Consider the following 15,924-nt stretch of genomic DNA (forward strand, 5'->3'; position numbering starts at 1 on the left):
AGTGTCACAAATGAAAGATTCTGTGGCCATCTGGGGACTGACTTAACACAAAGGGCATTAGAACCAATCCATACTTTTGGACAAGCCAAATTAACAAGTCTTAGGTACTGCCTTTTTGTTAGCCTCAATTTCATCATATGGTGGACCTAAGTTCAGGTTCCCAGTCCAAGGGGGAATTGGGGGTTTTCCAGTCCAAGGGGGAATTGGGGGTTTCCCAGTAACAAATTACCTTCCATTATTTGTTTTTTGTTCGTGAAACATCATGACTGTTCCTAATAATGCTTTCTGCCATTCATCTTGCACTCCTCAAAACATAATAATACCCCTACCAGACAACAAATAGATAAAATTGTAGACTGTAACACCCACATTCTATACCAGTTGACATAGTAAATTACATAAGGAAAGCACGTATCCCTAAATACTGATTAGTGGAAAATGTAGCTGTAACTTTGGACAATGTTTCTGACTTTAAACTTAAAAGACCTAAAACACTCTGGCTCACAATGGGGAGGGGTGTGCATGGTGGGACATTAGGTTCTTAGTATGTTCTCTGGCCATGGTCAGTGCTTGATTATAATAAATTCTTGTCATTAGAGTTTGATCTCAGTTTGAGATCTCAGAGGATCCCATAACACAAAGGCTTTACCACATTGCTTACAGTCACAGAATTTCTCTCCAGTATGAATATTTCCATGACCCTGAAGACTGTAGGGATGTGCACATGCTTCACCATATTGAATATATTCATCCAGTTTTTGTTTCTTGATGAAGAAGACTTGGGAAATTTGGAAAGTCTTCACCATATTATGATAAAGCTTCTATCCAGTATGGATTCTTTCATGAATATTATACAAATGTGCAAAGGATTCACCATATTAAATACACTCACATAATTTTTCTACAGTATTTTTTTCATGATGTTGAATATGAAAGACACGGAAAGGCTTTATATGTTTTCTCTCCAGTAGATGTTCCTTTATTAATTCAAACAAAATCTTGATATGCAGTATCTTTACCATGATAATAACATGGATAGGGTTTCTAACTTGTAAGTATCAAGTGTTCTTTTTATGATAGGAGACCAAGGTTACATTAAAAGCATTAGACACACTGATTACATTCATAGGCTTTCTTTCTAATGTCTTCTTTTATGTATTTGAAGATTACTGCAAGGCACAAAGGCTTTACCACATTGGTTACATTCAAAGGATTTCTCTCTCTTATGTGTCCTTTTATGTACTTGAAGATGACTGTGAAATAAAAAAGATTTAGAGCAATAAGACAATTTCTTTTCTATATGTGTCCTTTGATGATATTAAAGACTACTGCTTTTTGAAAAAACTTTGCCTCATTGGTTACATTCATAGTATTTCTCTTCAGTATGTGTTCTTTTATGATATTGGAGATTATTGATTCTTGCAAAGGCTTTGCCACATTGGTTACATTCATGTGGTTTCTCTCCTGAATGTGTACGTTCATAATATTGGAGACCACTTCATTCCAAAAAAGCTTTAACAAGTTTGTTACATTAATAGTTTTTCTCTGCTGTATGTGTTCTTTTATGTTTTTGGAGTTGACTACTTTGTACAACGGCTTTACCACAGTAGGTACATTCATAAGGTTTCTCTACTGTATGTGTTCTTTTATGATATTGGAGCTTACTGCTTAGTGCAAAGGCTTTACCACATTGGTTACATTCATAGAGTTTCTCTCCTGTATGTGTTCTTTTATGCCTTTGGGTATGACCCTGATATGCAAAGGCTTTGCTACATTCAATAAACACAGAGGGCTGCTCTCCAATATGACTTCTTTCATGCCTGAAAATACAATTGGCACATGTATAAGATCTGTCACATTAATTTTTTGATTAGTCTTTTTATCAGTATGAATTCCTTTTGCAGTTTGTGTTAATTGTAAAGCGCAATCTCATCTTAAGGTAATACCATTTTCCTTATATTCATGGTGTTCCCCTTCATTATGGTTTTTGTATCATTGAAGATACATGGGATGAGAAGGGTATTAATAACCTGGCTCACATTTATAGCATACTTTTTCTATAAGAGGTTATTCATATATATGAAGAGAACAGGAAGAACTCAGAGTCTTACCACACTGATTATATGCATAAACTTTCCTACTAATTGAGTAATAATACATTGCAAATGTGAACCAAGCCAAACAGAAAAATTTCCACTTCCCTAGGACTCATATAGATTTTCAGCAGTTTGATTTCATAAATGACCCAATGGCATTGGAAAACCAATTACTTATAAACTTTTACCACATCTGAAAGTCTACTAAAGGTGGGAAGTACAGTGTATCTTCTGATTGTTCTGAAACAAACAGGCGTGGTCCTTCTTTCCATATCCCTATGTGCAAATGGCTCCTTTCCATTGTGAAATATAGCATCCACAATAAAAGAAGAACTTAAAAAAAATCCCACATTACACTTACACAGTTTCAGTATTTTTCCTCACATGGATATGTTATATGGATAAAGATTTCTCCACAACATTCTTGAATATCATAAAAACATCGCTATAAATAGACTAAGCAGTATTATGACAATTATATGGTTAACATCGGATTTATTTGAGATTTGTGGATTATTACAAGGATTTGGACCTATACTTATCACCTTATCAATATAATTATGTTTTTTAATAGGTAAGTGGTATTATATTGAACAGACTGGCAATTTTTCAGCCTGAATCTACTGGGCTATGGACCAAATGGTAATACCTGTTACCATTATTACCAACAGGTAATACTCTTTCTGTGTTTGTACTTAAAGAATGCCTCACAAACACAAACAAGTTACTTGATATTGATGGACATGGCTTGTGAGACGTAATAATTATCCATACCAAAGAAGAGCTCATTTCACCCCATTGCTTTTCTTTAAAACTTGAAGTACATATTACACTATCTTCAGAGGCATTTTCTTATCAGCTTGCAAATGAAAATTACCTTCCATGTCTTCTGGAACTTTGTAAATTTTCTTCAATAGTATGGTCTTGCCAAATGTGGCCTAAATTATAGTATCAGAGAATGTATATTAATTTATTGGAAATTACAAAAAAATTCAAGTTACTAACATGAATGAACTTTAATACCATTACTGCTTTATTCACCTCAATCTTTCTCATTCTCAAATGACATCACAAAAAATGACAATAACAAGGAAACAGTTGTCCCTACATTAAAAAACTGTAAAAAAGATAAAAGACCATATTACTTATAGCAGAACAATTTCTATAACTCTCCAGCATCACACCTTTGTAGAGACTATTCTGAGAAGGATCCAGCAATGTCCATTGTTCCTGAGTGAAGTTCACATGAACATCATTTTAGGTCATTACATACTAAATGATCCAATATTAGTATAAAGAAGGAAGCAAGTTACAGCCCATCATGTAAAAATATTCTTGAAAATGAATGTTTGCCAACTGACCTGCCTACCCACAAAGTACTTTTTGTCCAATAATCAAACAGTCGTTCACAGACAAAAAAACAAACAAAACCTAAATAAATATAGCAGAAATAAAGGATTCCATGGAACCTGATGCCTCAATATTAAGATTTTGGGTTACACAAGACACAGCTTAAAGAACAAATGAAGCTCAAGAATTTGAAAGACCAAAGAGTGGATACTTCAGTACTTCTTAGAAGGAGGAACAACATACACACAGTAGAAAATACAGAGATAAAGTGTGAAACAGAGACTGAAGAAAAGGGAATTTAGACACTGCTACACTGGACAATCCACTTCATATAGAGTCACAAAACCCAGACACTACTGTGGATGCCAAGAAACTCCACGCTGACAGGGACCTGATACAGCTGTCTACTGAGAGTTTCTGCCACTACCTGAGAAATTTAGAGTCAGAGCCTCTCAACCAACCAATGGACTGAGAAAGGGGTTCTCAATGAATAAGTTCGAAAAAGGATTGAAAGAGCTAAATGGATTTTCAGTCCTATAACAAAACCAACATTATCAACTAACAAAACACCCCAGAGCTCCCAGAGACTAAACCACCAAACAAAGACTACACTTGGAGGGATCCATAGGTACAGTCGCATAGGCAGCAGAGGATGGCCTTGTCTAGCATCAGTGAGAGGATAGGCCCGTGGCCCTGTGAAGGCACTATGTGTGCCCCAGTGCATTTGAATGCTGGGGAAGGGAGGTGAAAGGGACTGTGTGGGTGAGTAAAGTAAAACTCACACAAAGGCAGGGGGAGGGAGAATGTGATAGGGGATTCCATAGAAATAATCATGAAGGGATAACATCTAAAATGTAAGTGAAGAAAATATCTAATTTTTACAAAAGGTTTTGGTAAAGTAACCATGTAGGATGGTCCAGACCTTCCCCACTTTCTGTTCCGTGTGCCCTTAGGACTGCAGCTTCCTTCCATCTCTCCATGCCTCCTGAACATACAAAAAACCATACCCATAATATTGTTCCTTCTTGCCCCATCTCTGTGTCTGATCCACCAGCTATGGAGAGACACCACTGCTCAACTACAGGACAGACCTCTAGAAGACTAAGAAGTCTGTCTAAAGACCTATCCCATTACCTATTACACTAGATCCAATTCACATAGTTGCCCAAAGCACTGCAAAGCAGTATCAGGGAAAGCTTCCTCTCCTAGTTTTTATGTAACCAGTAAATACACAAAACATTTCCAAATGCCCCCTTTCTTTTCTTCTTCATCTCTATGTTTCAGCCCCTGCTTGGGAAGACACCCCTTTTTCAAACATATGTCAAGCTTGCCAGAACACCTATTATTCTGTCTTTAGATCTATCACTCTATGTTATCCTAGATGCATTTGTTCTCTGATTTTACTGAACTAGAAGACAAGTAGCAGTTTTAGGTCTCTCCTGTGACATGTCCTATGGATTGCTAAAAGCATCTTTCCGTCAATTATTCGTCCTTAAGTCTCCAGTACAAGTGAACATTTCCCTTTGAACACACCCATCAAACATCAATCATAGAGGATTCACTCTGCCAACATCCTCTCTCAAAGTTCAGAGAGCAAACAGAAACATAGGAACAAAACTCCAAACCAAAAAAGAGAAACCCAGAAAGCAGTGCTTCTTTCTAAGTCACAATAAATCTAGGTGTTTAGTCCAATGCTTAAGAACATGGGCAATGATAATCATGAAATATGCCCAAAACAGAACACACCTATTCTCCCACAGGAAGTCCTGAATATGCCAACAATTTCTAAGTCATAAAAAATGATCTTAAGTCCACATGTACCAAGAAGATAGAAGTTCTTAAATAGGAAATGAATAAAACTCTTTAAAATTACAGGAACACACAATCAAACAATTGAAGGAAACCAAGAAATTCCTTTAAAAAAGCCTTGAAAAATCAAGCATAGAGTTGAAGAAAAAACTGTTCATGACTTAAAAATAGAAGTAGTGAACTGTAAAAATGTCTCTGGGGTTAAGAGCCCTTCAAGAAAAATAAGTTCAAATAACAGCAAACACATGGTGGCTCACAACCATCTGTAATAGGTTCTAATGCCCTCTTCTGGTGTCTCTGAATACAGCTACAGTGTACTTTTATATAATAATTAATAAATCTTTAAAAAATAGACATATAAAACAACAACAACAATAACAACAAACATGGCACAAACTGAGAAAATCCTGCCAATGACAATTTTAGGATCACAGGAAAGGCCACAACATCTATCCCAACATCTGAAATAACAGTGTCCTCAAGGATCCAGGGATACACAAGCCCTTGCCCAGTCAGTGCTATGGGTTCTTTCCAGCTTGCACCTGAGCCTTGGCTCCAAATCTAATCCTGTAACACCATGAAAACACTTGAATCTCAAGAGCTTTTATACAACACAACACAGGAGTTTGATCAAAGAGGATTACAGGATCCCAGAAACAGCATGACAACCAGAAGCTCTGACACACTCTGGATCTTAGAATTGAAGGATCCCAGAATCACAGAATCACTGAGAAAACTGTATTCTAAGGAGTTATAACACGACCAGGATAACAGGAGGGACAGGTTCCAGTTAGAGACAGCAAGGGCTTGTTCCACTACAGGAATTCCTGGATAACCCATCACACCAGAAAGGAAAGATTCATATTTAAAATTACATCTCATGATGATGATAGAGGACTTTAGGGAAAAAAATAAATAACTCCCTGAAAGAAGTACAGAAGAAAACAGGTAAAAATGTTGAATCCCTGAAGGAGGAAACACAAAAATGTAGTATTACAGCAAAACACAAACAAACAAATGAAGGAATTGAACAAAACCATCCATGATCTGAAAAGAGAAATAGAAGCAATGAAGAAAGCACAAAGCCAGGCAATGCTGAAGATAAAAAACCCAGGAAAAGATCAGGAGTCACAGATGCAAGGATCACCATGAAAATACAAGGGATAGAAGAGAGAATCGCAGACACAGAAGAGTCCATAGAAAATGTTGAAATAACAGTCAAAAACATCTAAAATACAAAAAGGTCCTAACCCCAAACATCCACGAAATCTATGACACAAGGAGAAGACCAAACCTAAGGTATGAAAGAAGCAAAGATTTTTAAAGTAAATGGCCAGAAATATTTTTAAGAAAATTATAGAAGAAAACTTCCACAACATAAAGGAGATGCACATGAACATACAAGAAGCCTACAGAACTCCAAATAGACAACAAGAAAAGAAACTCCTGTCACATAGTAATCAGAACACAAAATGAAGAATACAAGGAATATTAAAAGCTGTAGGGGGAAAGGTAGGGTAACATATAAACACAGTTCTATCATATTACACCAGACTCCTCACCAAAGACAATGAAAGCCAGAAAATAATGAGCAGATGTTATACAGAACCTAGAGAACACAAATACCAGCCCAGGCCTCTATGCATATAATCCTAATTAACAACTTCAGAAAAGTGGCTGGATATAAAATTGACTCAAACAAATCAGTAGCCTTCCTCTACTCAAAGGAAAAACAGGCTAAGAAAGAAATTAGTGAAACAACACCCTTCACAATAGTCAGAAAGAATATAAAATAACTTCGAGTGACCCTAATCAAGAAAGTGAAAGATCTATATGACAAGATCTTCAAGTCTCTGAAGAAAGAAATTGAAGATAATCTCAGCAGATGGGAAGATCTCCCGTGCTCATGGATTGCCAGGATTAATATAATAAAAATGGCTATCTTGCTGAAAGAAGTATTTTTCACAAATGGTGTGGGGTCAACTGGAGATCAGCATGAACAAGAATGCAAATCATGTCATTGTACAAAGCTCAAGTCCAAGAGGACCAAAGACTCCATCCACATGAAACCAGATACACTGAAACTAATAAAATTGAAAGTAGGGAAGAGCCTGGAACACATGGGCACAAGGGAAATTTAGTGAACAAAACACTAATGGCTTATGCTCTAGGATCAACATTAGAAAATGGGACCTCATAAAATTGCAAAGCTTCTGTAAGACAAATAACACTATCAATAGAACAAAACAATAACCAACAAGGTGGGAAAAGATCTTTACCAATCCTACATCTCATAGAGGGCTAATATATTTAATATATACACATAACTCAAGAACTTACACTTCAAAGAATCAAATAACAAATCGTCCAGAGCCAGATGCTTGCATGTGGTGGGAACTTGATCCCCAATAAAGAAGTTAGCGAAAATACAGAAGGAGCCAAAAGGGTTTGAAATACCATAGGAAGAAGAATAAGACTAACTACCAGATTCCAAGAGTTCCAGGAGAACAACCCACCAACCAAAGACTACACATTGACTGACCCATGGCGCCAGTGGCATATGTAGCAGAAGATGGCTATGTTTGGCATCAGTGAGAGGAGAGGATCTTGATCCTGTTAATTCTCTAAATCCCAGTGTAGGGAAATGCCTGATCTGGGAGACAACGGAAAGGGTTGGGAGGGTTGGGGAGTACACTAATAGAAGCAGAGAAAGAAAGGATAGGAGGTTTCCAGAGATGACACAAGAAAAAAAATATAACATTTGAAATGTAAATAAAGAAACTATCCAATGAAAAAAAGTAAAAAGATATACATAATTAAAAAAATATAGGTGTACTGAGTATTAAATGGACCAGGGCCTCCCTAGTAGAAGGAATGTCATTATAAAACACTCGTGATCTTGCCCCTATATGCTGTGTTAAATGCTGAGATCTATATCTTGACACACACTACTAAGGCTAATAGTATGGTTTCAATTTCTGAGATGACTTTAATATGTAAACAAGGAATGCACATATCTCTATAATACAGGTCCTAAAATAGGAAATAATTATACACTGTCTTAAGCTCACATTCCCAATTATCCACCCTCCAATATATGTTTAATTAATCACATGTATTATACAATACATGATGTGGAATTACAAAATTATTCACCCTGCCTGAATCAGGGCCCTGAGGAATGGTGACACCTGCAGATGACTCCTTTAAACTTTGTTCTGTCATCTATCTGCTACCTGTGCTGTTTCATCTGCAAGTGATTTTCTTTATCATGCTGCAGGTTGTTTAAGAACAATTTAAACATGGAGTGGAAACTGCAAGTCCTACTTAGCTAGTTAGCAGATTGACATGGCAGATTCCCCAGATCTATGTAAGTACATCAGAGCCCTGAAATAGATGATCATTTTCCAGTGACAGGGTCCTGAGTTCAAGGTCCCAAAGATGAGAAAGATAGGAAAAGTAGAGGTAGACTGTACAACAGCTGTGAGGTTATGTCTTATGACAATAAGCTTAAGAGTAGCATCTTGTACAATATGAACATGGGATAAGTGGACTTCCATGAGGTCAGCCGTAACTATCATACAACGATACAAACTCGGGAGAATACTAATAAAACAGTGCTGCACAAAGGATGACCCCTGTCCTATAAAAACCATTACTGACCAACACACAGTTGACTTGGAACTGATAACCATATCCCCATGTGGAAGAAAAAGTTAAGATCTAAGGATCTAAAACAACCATTCCCCAAAGACCCTGGCCATTGGACATTACCACCTCTTCCAACCTTATCTTGATTTAAGGGCTAGAGAGATGCCTCATTGGTTAAGAGCACTACTGCTCTCCACAGGTCCTGAGTTCAATTCCAAGAACCACATGGTGGCTCAAGATCATCTGTAATGAGATTTGATGCCCTCTTCTGGTAGGTCTGAGAATAGCTACAGCACACTGAATATATATTCATACACACACACACACACACACACACACACACACACACACACACATATATATACATATCATAAATAAGTGTTTTTAAAGAAGAGACAAGCTATACAGAGATATTTTTAAAAGTAAAATGTATCTCTATATGGGGTACACAGAAAACTCTGGTTTTAACAAAAGAGTACTATTTTATTTTCAATACATCGGGGCCTTAGGTAAAGTTCCCAAGGGTCTGAAGTAGAAGAAAAATCTATGCAATTATCCATACATTAGGATCAAACCTTTCTTGATTGGCCTTCCTTTACATACCACCATTCTTCCTTTTCAGGAAGCTGTCACCAGGTATAGTCCTGCCCTTGAGGGAAAAATACGCTTTCCTCCAGAATAAAACAGGATTCATGTGGAAGACAAAGACTTAATGTTGGTTGAAACCCTATGATGCCACTTGAGCCCCTTGTTAGAGGCCTGTTCTTTGATATCAGCGAGGCCCTAATGGCTAAGTGTAAACTAGATTTGTACCCATTGTTATAGTTTGAAGACAAATGTCTGGACAATCCTGGCAAACAAACAAATATACTATTCTTATAACTTTAACAGGACTGCTTAGCATACTACATACCTGTCAGGAGGTTCTTTTTTAATGTCATTTACTTTATTTATTTTTGATATAATATAATTGAAACATTTTCCTTTCACATTCACCCCCAGTTTTCTTTCAAACTCAAAACCTCTCAATATATTGTTATAATAACCATACATCTATGTCTCTACCTATATCTATGTTTCTAATTATAATCTGCACATTTATAATGATGTTAGTTGTATATGCATGCTATTAGGGGTTATCATTTGGTAATGATAATTAATTTGTATTTTTCCCACTAGGGAAAGACTAGCTTTTCCTCATTCCTTGGTTGCATGTTGTTCTTTGTGAGCTTGAGTCCTCCAGGCCTTCTCCCATCCAATTTCTCATGTCTACTGGCATTTGTCTTATTGAGCATACTTTAGGCAGTCATGTTAGTGAGATTTTATAGGTGTACCTCCTAAAATTATTAGGAGACACTATTTCACAGCAATTTTTAAATTTTTTGGTCCCTTGGACTTTCTGTCCAATGTTCACTAAGGCTTAGATGTAGGAGTATTTTGAAGAAGTATATGTTGATATTGGGCTCTTTATTTCTCTTTTTTTAATTGAACAACTTTATTTTAAAAAAACAAAAATAAATGTACAGATTTTAAAAGCATTTTTGCATAAAAGTATATGAATACATTTTTGTCAGTACTTGATTCTTTTAAAGGTTTGATAGTATGCCTTAAAATCTTACTAGTTACAATGAGCATAAAGTACATGTAAAACAAGATGTAACCTGGAAATAGTCAAAGTTTTCTTGGTGTGTAAAGATTAAGCATGATGATTTTTCTTTTTTTGGACTTTGTTTCTGGGGTGTTCAGAGGTTTCTGGGGTTAGTATCCAATTATCAGTGACTGCATATTATGTCTGTTCTTTTGTGACTGGGTTGCCTCACTCAGGATGATATTCTCTATATGCATCCATTTTCTTAAGAATTTCATAAAGTCATTCTTTCTGATAGCTGAGTAGTACTCCATCGTGTAAATATACCACAAATTTTTAATCCATTCATCTACTGAAGGACATCTGGGTTCTTTCCAGCTTCTGGCTATTATAAATAGGGCTGCTATGAACATTGTGGTGCATGTGTCTTTGTTGTATGTTGGAGCTTCTCTGGGGTATATACCCAGAAGTAGAATAACTGGGTCTTCAGGTAGTACTATGTCCAATTTACTGAGGAACCGCCAGACTGATTTCCAGAGTAGTTGTACCAGTTTACAACCCCACCAACAGTGGAGAAGTGTTCCTCTTTCTCCACATCCTTGCCAACATCTGCTGTCATCTGAATTTTTGATCTTAGCCATTCTGGTTGGTGTGAGGTGGAATCTCAGGGTTGTTTTGATTTGCATTTCCATGATGGCTAAGGATGGCACTTCTTTAGATGCTTCTCAGCCATTCGATATTCCTCAATTGAGAACTTTTTATTTAGCTCTGTACCCCATTTTTTAAATAGGGTTGTTTGTTTCTCTGGTGTCTAACTTCTTGAGTTCTCTGTATACCTTTGATATTAGGCCTCTATCAGATGTGGGGTTGGTAAAGATCTTTTCCCAGTCTGTTGGCTGCCATTTTGTTTTCTTGACAGTGTCCGTAGCCTTACAGAAACTTTGCAATCTCATTAAGTCCCATTTGTCGATATTTGACCTTAGAGCACAAGCCATTGGTGTTCCGTTCAGGAAATTTTCTCCTGTGCCTGTGTTTTAAGGCTTTCCATACTTTCTCTTCTAATAGTTTCAGTGTACTTGGTTTAATGTGGAGATCTTTGATCCACTTGCACTTGAGCTTTGTACAGGGAGATAAGAAAGGGTCTATTTTCATTCTTCTGCATGCCGAGTGCCAGTTGGACCAACACCATTTGTTGAAGAGGCTGTCCTTTTTCCATTGAATGTTTACAGCTCCTTTGTCAAAAATCAAGTGACCATATATGTGAGGGCTCATTTCTGGATCTTCTATTCTGTTCCATTGATCCACGTGCCTATCTCTGTACCAGTACCATGCAGTTTTTAACACAATTGCCTTGTAATATAGCTTGAGGTCAGGGATGGTGATTCCCACAGATGTTTTCTTGTTGTTGAGGATGGATTTCGATATTCTAGTTCTTTTGTTATTCCAGATGAAATTGCACATTGCTCTTTCCAACACAGTGAAGAACTGGGTTGGAATTTGTATGGGGATTGCATTGAATCTGTAGAGTGCTTTTGGTAAGATGGCCATTTTTACAGTGTTGATCCTTCCAATCCATGAGCATGGGAGATCTTTCCATTTTCTCAGATCTTCATTGATTTCCTTCTTTAGAGATTTGAAGTTCTTGCAATACAGGTCTGTCACTTGCTTAGTTAGACTCACACTAAGGTATTTTATATTGTTTGTGACTATTGTGAAGGGTATCTTTTCCCTAATTTCTTTCTCCCAATGTTTATCCTTAGAGTAGAGGAAGGCTACTGATTTGTTTGAGTTAATTTTATATCCAGCCACTTTGCTGAACTTGTTTATCAGCTGTGGAAGTTCTCTGGTGGAATTTTTGGGGTCACTTAAGTACACTATCATGTCATCTGCAAACAGTGATGTTTTTACTTCTTCCTTTCCAATTTGTATCCCTTTGATTTCGTTTTTGCTGTCTAATTGCTCCGGCCAGGGCTTCCAGGACCATGTTGAATAGGTAGGGGGAGAGTGGGCAGCCTTTTCGAGTCCCTGATTTTAGTGGGATTGCTTCAAGTTTCTCACCGTTAAGTTTGATGTTGGCTATTGGTTTGCTGCATATTGCTTTTATTATGTTTAGGTGTGGGCCTTGGATTCCTGTTCTTTCCAAGGCTTTTAACATGAAGCAGTGTTGAATTTGTCAAATGCTTTCTCAGCATCTAGTGAGATGTCCATGTGGGTTTTTTTTTTCCTTTGAGTTTGTTTATATGGTGGATTACGTTGATGGATTTCTGTATATAAACCATCCCTGCATCCCAGGAATGAAGCCTACTTGATCATGGTGAATGATCGTTTTGATGTGTTCTTGGATTCAGTTTGCAAGGATTTAGTTGAGTATTTTTGCATCAATGTTCATAAGTGAGATTGGTCTGAAGTTCTCTTTCCTTGTAGGATCTTTGTGTGGTTTAGGAACGAGGGTTTTTATTGTGGCCTCGAAAAATGAGTTAGGTAGTGTTTCATCTGACTCTATTTTGTGGAATAGTTTGGAGAGTATTGGTATTAGGTCGTCAATACATGTCTGATAGAATTCTGCACTGAACCCATCTGGACCGGGGCTTTAATTGGTTGGAAGGCTTTTGATGACTGCTTCTATTTCTTTAGGTGTTATGGGATGATTTAGATGGTTTACCACGTCCTGGTTTAACTTTAGTATCTGGTATCTGTCTAGGAATTCATCCATTTCCTCCAGATTTTCCAGCTTTGTTGAGTATAGGCTTTTGTAGGAGGATCTGATGATTTCTTGAATTTCCTCAGTTTCAGTTGTTATTTCTCCACTTTCCTTTCTGATTTTGTTAAGTTGGATATGCTCTCTTTGCCCTCTAGTTAGTCTGGCTTAAGGGTTTATCAATCTTGTTAATTTTCTCAAAGAACCAGCTCTTGGTTTTGCTGATTCTTTGAATGGTTCTTTTTGTTTCTATTTGGTCTGTTTCTGCTCTAAGTTTCATTGTTTCTTGCCATCTACTGCTCTTGGGTGTATCTGCCTCATTTTGTTTAGAGCTTCAAGTGTGCTGTTAGTTGCTAGTGTATGCTTTCTCCAGTTTCTTTTTGGAAGCTCCCAGAGCTGTGAGTTTTCCTCTCAGTATTGCTTTCATTGCATCCCATAGGTTTTGGTATGTTGTGTTTTCATTTTCATTAAATTCTAGAAAATTCTTCTTTTATGTTCTTTTATTTCTTCTTTGATCATGCTATCATTTAATAGAGCATTGTTTAGTTCCCATGTGTATATGGGCTTTTTGTTTTCTTTGTTGTTATTAAAGATCAGCCTTAGACCATGGTGATATGATAGGATTCGTTTACAAACGAATTGAAATTAATAGACATCTACAGACCATTTTATCCTAAAACAAAAAAATACACCTTCTTCTCAGTACCTCATGGAACCTTCTCCAAAACTGACCATATGATCAGTCTCAAAACAAGCCTCAATATATATAAGAAGATTGAAATACTCCCATGCATCCTATCATATCACCATGGTCTAAGGCTGATCTTTAATAACAACAAAGAAAACAAAAAGCCCATATACACATGGGAACTAAACAATGCTCTATTAAATGATAGCATGATCAAAGAAGAAATAAAAGAACATAAAAGAAGAATTTTCTAGAATTTAATGAAAATGAAAACACAACATACCAAAACCTATGGGATGCAATGAAAGCAATACTGAGAGGAAAACTCACAGCTCTGGGAGCTTCCAAAAAGAAACTGGAGAAAGCATACACTAGCAACTAACAGCACACTTGAAGCTCTAAACAAAATGAGGCAGATACACCCAAGAGCAGTAGATGGCAAGAAACAATGAAACTTAGAGCAGAAACAGACCAAATAGAAACAAAAAGAACCATTCAAAGAATCAGCAAAACCAAGAGCTGGTTCTTTGAGAAAATTAACAAGATTGATAAACCCTTAAGCCAGACTAACTAGAGGGCAAAGAGAGCATATCCAACTTAACAAAATCAGAAAGGAAAGTGGAGAAATAACAACTGAAACTGAGGAAATTCAAGAAATCATCAGATCCTCCTACAAAAGCCTATACTCAACAAAGCTGGAAAATCTGGAGGAAATGGATGAATTCCTAGACAGATACCAGATACTAAAGTTAAACCAGGACGTGGTAAACCATCTAAATCATCCCATAACACCTAAAGAAATAGAAGCAGTCATCAAAAGCCTTCCAACCAATTAAAGCCCCGGTCCAGATGGGTTCAGTGCAGAATTCTATCAGACATGTATTGACGACCTAATACCAATACTCTCCAAACTATTCCACAAAATAGAGTCAGATGAAACACTACCTAACTCATTTTTCGAGGCCACAATAAAAACCCTCGTTCCTAAACCACACAAAGATCCTACAAGGAAAGAGAACTTCAGACCAATCTCACTTATGAACATTGATGCAAAAATACTCAACTAAATCCTTGCAAACTGAATCCAAGAACACATCAAAACGATCATTCACCATGATCAAGTAGGCTTCATTCCTGGGATGCAGGGATGGTTTATATACAGAAATCCATCAACGTAATCCACCATATAAACAAACTCAAAGGAAAAAAAAAACCCACATGGACATCTCACTAGATGCTGAGAAAGCATTTGACAAATTCAACACTGCTTCATGTTAAAAGCCTTGGAAAGAACAGGAATCCAAGGCCCACACCTAAACATAATAAAAGCAATATGCAGCAAACCAATAGCCAACATCAAACTTAACGGTGAGAAACTTGAAGCAATCCCACTAAAATCAGGGACTCGAAAAGGCTGCCCACTCTCCCCCTACCTATTCAACATGGTCCTGGAAGCCCTGGCCGGAGCAATTAGACAGCAAAAACGAAATCAAAGGGATACAAATTGGAAAGGAAGAAGTAAAAACATCACTGTTTGCAGATGACATGATAGTGTACTTAAGTGACCCCAAAAATTCCACCAGAGAACTTCCACAGCTGATAAACAAGTTCAGCAAAGTGGCTGGATATAAAATTAACTCAAACAAATCAGTAGCCTTCCTCTACTCTAAGGATAAACATTGGGAGAAAGAAATTAGGGAAAAGATACCCTTCACAATAGTCACAAACAATATAAAATACCTTAGTGTGAGTCTAACTAAGCAAGTGACAGACCTGTATTGCAAGAACTTCAAATCTCTAAAGAAGGAAATCAATGAAGATCTGAGAAAATGGAAAGATCTCCCATGCTCATGGATTGGAAGGATCAACACTGTAAAAATGGCCATCTTACCAAAAGCACTCTACAGATTCAATGCAATCCCCATACAAATTCCAACCCAGTTCTTCACTGTGTTGGAAAGAGCAATGTGCAATTTCATCTGGAATAACAAAAGAACTAGAATATCGAAATCCATCCTCAACAACAAGAAAACATCTGTGGGAA

Source organism: Micromys minutus, assembly GCF_963924665.1.
Source record: "Micromys minutus genome assembly, chromosome: 11".
Classification (NCBI taxonomy): domain Eukaryota; kingdom Metazoa; phylum Chordata; class Mammalia; order Rodentia; family Muridae; genus Micromys; species Micromys minutus.